This window comes from Euprymna scolopes, chromosome 23 (genome assembly GCF_053919585.1).
Source record: "Euprymna scolopes isolate OS-2025 chromosome 23, ASM5391958v1, whole genome shotgun sequence".
Taxonomy (NCBI): Eukaryota; Metazoa; Mollusca; class Cephalopoda; order Sepiida; family Sepiolidae; genus Euprymna; species Euprymna scolopes.
Genome location: NC_136504.1, coordinates 31,843,334 through 31,849,333, shown reverse-complemented (window position 1 = coordinate 31,849,333; position 6,000 = coordinate 31,843,334). Strand labels below are relative to the sequence as shown.

At 33.2% G+C, this 6,000-nt stretch overlaps 1 protein-coding gene across 1 annotated transcript in view; it reads left to right on the top strand.

The window, feature by feature from the left end:
- LOC145245819 (G-protein coupled receptor dmsr-1-like) overlaps nt 1–6,000 on the top strand; it is a 526,090-nt gene that overhangs the window by 474,544 nt on the left and 45,546 nt on the right. The gene's annotated exons all lie outside the window — the stretch shown is intronic.

Below are 6,000 nucleotides of genomic sequence, written 5' to 3'. Positions count from 1 at the left end.
GGCGACATTTTTATCGTTTCACATTGTACGTTCTCTTCTATTGAAATCGCTTCAAACGAGGCGTAAAGCTATTTGAGGTAAACAGCTAACGAGTACGAAAAATGAGGAGTATCCTATTTGCAATAGTCTTACAAATATAAGGTCTATAATAGGAAGCAAACAGTCAGGAGGCAGAGAGTTACACAAGCTGAAGTTTTTTGGAAGGAGCTACTTAATTAGGAATCAGTATAGCAATGTGGTAAACACACAATGAATTCATGGCGACCACTGGTCCAAGGAATCAAACGAGCTGGATGGAAAGAAGTAGGGAATAAATCATATAATACCATAATATTATCTATAGAAAAACTGAAGCCACTAATATCATGTCTGTGAGAGATAATTTCGGAGAAAAACTAAAGGGTGGGGGTAATCAAATTACAGATAGGTTTCTGCACTTTAACACAAACCTTAAATGGTGCAAAGATTCAACCATAGAAAAATGATAGCAATATATACATAAACTGAACAATCGTTTGCCGTTATGCGTATTAATATTTCAACTCACATGCCATATGTAATTGACACAGTATTTAATTAGTCGTACTTTCAAATTTGTGACTACTGTTCTCATCTTGACTCTTATTTTCACAACGTATCAGTCGATGTAACTTTCTGCCTTCTTCAAGTGCAACTTCTTGAACTTGGGAATGTTTCTGCCGAACTCGGCAATCTCCAAAAAATTTCGAACGGAACACTTTATCTACTTTACAAAGGATGGTAGGTCCTGGCTCCATTAGCCATGATTGGATAGATGCCCTAGGTAATTCGCAATGTTATTTTTCAGTCGCCAACACTAAGACTTGAACCTTCAAGAGAATATCACTTTATAATTGGCTTTTTCCAAGTATTCTAACCGTTGCACCACAGGTCTTCGCCGAGTTTAACAATATACACTTGAAAAATGTAAAAGGGTTACATCGACCCTACCGTGGTGAAAATAGAACTTAGGATGAGAACAGTTGTCCGAAAAATCTAAATAATACGAAGAATCAATCCTCGTCTCAAAGATTTAGCAATGTAATATTTCTAATTAGTTGACTAGAGTTAATTTAGAGTGCCACGTAAATAACAAAAAGGAGAAAAACTGACGGAATTGTATAAAGTTTACAATTGCGAAAACGAAAATGCCAAAGTTACAGTAATTTCCTAATTTATACATTGTTTTATTTTGCAGTGTTTTATTATTATTATTTCGTTATAACTTAGTTTTTATCTCTATTTTTTATATAATAAATGTCAGCTATAAATTATTTAAAGGTATACAAAAATAAGAAACTGAATTAAAAAAAATAAACTATTAATTACATGGTGTACCATTTGTTTTTAATTTCAATGATGGAACTGTTGATAATATAAGCACATGTTTTACATTAAAATGTTCAAGTCTCATTCCTTCATCTTTATTTTCTACTCTCCACCTTCTCTCGACCTCTTTCATCTTTTTATCCTATTCCGACTTCCTCTTTCTTTCACGCATCCTTTGTGGCATGATAATATATTACCATAATGCACTCTATGATAAATGACATCACATATTAATCATATCTAAATCGGCGTTTGCTTTATATGACGTTTACGAGTACATTACGCATTACTTAATAATCCTCAGCTCTGACATATAATGGCGTTATTAATAAATATTCTATCAGTTTAAAAATAAACAACAAAAATACACATACTTCACGGAACACAAATATCAATGTTTAAATATCACGTAGTTTTATTTTTTACTTAGAAAATCAAAATTTATGATTAAATAAAATCGGCCTTCTTGCATCGCTAACTTAGAAAACAAAAGAGAGTAGACTTTAAGATATTTCACACTTGCATGTTTCGCCTTGTAATGCCAAGTTTCTAACAATATTGGCTTAAAATTGTTAAAAATATTACATTATGAAAAAAATCTATTTCATTACTTTTAGTGATTTTGGGGATATGACATTGTCGTTCCGTGATGAGCACGTACATTATATAGTTCTTTTTTTGTTTGTTTGTTTGTCTGTGTGCTTTACTGTATTTTGGGTTTTTTTTTCAGTGGAGCTGCGGGCTTACACCAATAATCTGTATGATTTTTACAAAATATTAACCTTGAAATGGCCAGAGTCAAAATCTGTAATTTGAATAGAAGTTACGGTAATTTAAGTGAAGTTCTTATATGCTAATTTTCAAAATAAATGAAAACCCTGAACTCTTGTTCATGAAGCATCGCTTTCTGAAAAGTACGGTTCAGACAATGGATTGATAAATATTATTCGGATTGTGCTTTGTTGGAAACAGCGGTTAAGATGTGACGTGCTGACTTTAAATAGGGTCGTAAAGACACAAATGAGCGCTTAGATTAGTCAAATGCTGTATAAGTCTCGGAAAACATACTAAAACCAACAAAGTGAAATTTTGTGAGATGGAATATTAGTCGAAGATATCAGAAAACGGCATACCCACCGTTTTGTATGAATATTTATGAATGAGACAGCTGTGTTTAAAGTGAATTATTTTAAATTTATAACCCGAGAGTCAGACTATTTCAGAGTTAGAATAATAATGTATTGAGTATTGATAAATGGGTGGGATTCCAGAGTCGGGATTTTTACAGTTGGAGTTGAGTGGGTGATAATGGAGATAACAAATTAAAGTGAAAAGTTGGAGTGATTTACAACGTTGTTTGAATCTCCAGAATATTTAAACTTGAATCCCCAGGAAAACATAACTTAAAACTGAATTTTACCATACACTTTATCGAGCACGTCGATTAGGACCCGTTGTGTAGTGGATAAAGTACTCGGTAGAATTTAGTGGTAGGTTATTACTTAGGATTCTACCTATTACTGTGGATAAAATAAAGGGTTCTATCGAAATGCATTGCATATTCTCGAATTCACGAAGAAAATAAACCTGAAGAAAATCAGGGGTTATATCGACCTAAATAGTAGGACAATGACATTTTATATGAGCACAATAATCCAAAGAACCCAAGTAATACAAATAAGCAATCCTTATCTAAAACTTCAGAAACATTGTTTAACAGAATTTCAAACTTTTATAGATAACTTAAAAAAATCTTGAAGAACACAAGACGAAATAATTGAAGCCGTCTATTAATTTTAATACAAGCAGTAATTATACAATAAAATTTATTATTTAAAAAAAATGTTACAATAACTTTGCATTTAGCTGCATTGTTGTTTGTTCGCATCTTGCATACTTATAAGACTAAAGAAAGAAAATATCACGCATATTTTATATATTTTGATTCGGAAGAGAATGTTCTATTGTTGTCTTGGCTCAGTAGTTAGGCGCATGGTACTTATAAGAAGAGGTCGTGAATACAACCTTCAGACTGGCCGAAATTACTTGCTTCTAACTTTGGAAAGGAAAGATGATAGGAAAGAAAGCGAATGAAAAAGAATGAATTAAGACAAAAAAAAATGAATTAACAAACTGAACCGGGAGTTAATGGAAAAAAATGAATAAAACTTAAGACAGGAAAGAAAATAAGTGAAATAATCGTAATATAGAAAGAAAAGAAAGAAAACTACAAACATATAAAAAAGATAATAAAAAATAAAGAATACAAGCAATAAATAAAGCTAAAAACAAAATACTTTGATGACGTCTGAACTTTTCTACAATAAAATAATAGAAAGAACCAAAAGAATCAATAAGCTAATCGTTTTATTCGGAGACCTCCATTAGTAGATAAGGCGTATTTACCCGAAATTAAACATTGTGTTTGATGATGTTTTTATGAATGGCGTTCCCCATCTGGGGTCAACAACAGAGAGAAGAAAGTCTGAACTCTAAATTTTATATCGAGATAATATCGTAATTAAGAAAAATAGCAATTAGTTTATTCAGACATTATCCGGCAAATATCCATTAATTAATGTTTCATAAATCCTTCAGTTTATCTTGTGTTCTATGAACTATAGCGCAAAAAGTCCCAAACAAAATAAACATGGAAACTATAACAAGTTGTTACGAGTTTGCAACCGCTGTAAAAAATGACAAAGAATTATACTTCCCATATTTTCACACTAATATTTATATAAACTATAGATTTAAATCAGTATTTCCACTTTTCATATATGAATTATCGAATTTTGGATGGCCTAAAAAAGAATTAGCAACTTCTGACATGTGATTTTGAGAGGGAGTTTCATTCCGAATGCATTGCAGGCGTCGGGCGAGGGCTGTAGCTTTTACACAGATACACGCAGACAGACACGCGAGCACACACATACACACACACACATTAACTCCCTTTATCTCCTTCTTTCCTTCGCTCTGTTTTTTATGCACTTTTTCATCGTTCCATCGTGCAATTAAGTATATTACCAGATTATTTGACCTTTGCATGGTACAAAACGTAGTAATTTTTCATACCAGACTTCATCTTTCATGTCATCGCTAAGCAACTGCATTGCAAAGCCAACCTTTTTCTACTCCACTTCTAAAAAGAAGGAGAGTTTTCACAGCAACGTGTTTATACGAATATTTTTTTTTATTAATAAAAATCATTATTAACCTGTAAAGCCTATGTCAAATAAGTCAAGCTTATAAAACAGTAAGCTGGTCAACAAAATCTGTATTATGCGAGCGCACTAAACAAAACAAGGTAACAAAATGCCACGCTGCTTAATACTCATATTGTATATCACTCACACATGCATAGTTACACTAATAAGTCGATAGACACTTACGCATATCAACTACTTGGGTCTGATATTTACGGAATAATTACTAGCCAAAAACGAGTTGTATAAACTGTCCGAAATAATGAAAATTTTAATTAACAGTTATTAGTTATATCAACCGAGAACCCTTGAAAAATAATGATAAAACGACTGTTACAAATATAATTTCATTACTGGTAATATATTGGTGTGAGCATATGAACACATTTTAATAGAATATTTACAGATTACAATACTGCTTTGAATTTATTTTTTCCAATAAATAACTGACGATTTCAAGAAAGCACATCAACTGATCTAAGCCTTAAATACAGCTGTCATGTTCTACTTTATAGAGTTTAAATTCCCTAAGCAATTGCATACAATGGTTAATCAAACTGTATTTTTATGTCAAAATATCAAGGAAAAAATCCAAACTGATCACTGTAAACTAATCAATAATATAAAATTGTTATTTGAAATCCCGAATATATACCGGGTGGAACGGTAAAATTGTGGGTTTAAAGAAAACAACACTGCAGTTTTATTTTAAAACCTCCATTAAAAACCAATTCAAGTAACTTAATTATGTAATAGAGTTGACATCTATCCAATGTAGTCGCTTTCAGTTTAAATCATCATCCAGATACGAGTCCGAAACTGAGAGCATAACTTTTACACAAGCTCCGTCGGCAAATACTCAGCGGATGGCGGCGATTAGGCTGGCTTTGGTATTGAGGGAGGTCATGTTGGTGATGTTCACAACGTATGACCAAACAAAGTAGTCCACGAGGGTCAGGTCGGAGGAAGAGAAGGGCCAGTGAAATAAGGGTAAAAAGTCGTAGCACTTCTTCTCAAGCTGAGCCTGGGTGCTTTTGGAATGTGGGCCGGCGCCGAGTTCTATCGCCACACACAGTCTATCAGCGGTTATCTGATTGCACTAGGGGATCACCACAGTCTCTAGCATATTCAACTACACTTTAGTGTTGACTTTCAAGCCGACTTCGAAGATATGACATGATATGATGTGGGTCTCACTTTAAACCGCACCAAAGACCACAACTGTAGCCGGAAAATTTGTTGATTGTTGGTCCGTCCGGATTTGCATTTTGGTCATGCTGGTAATGGTCATATTCTCATAATTTGAATCAGTAGGGAGCATGAATTGTACAGAGGCACATCTTCGATCTCGCTTGTTGAACATTTTGTCACTTTGAGACACGATAGAAGGCTCCTATCGCTCTTGGAATTTCTACACAACAGGCTTACTAGTAGATGATCTGCA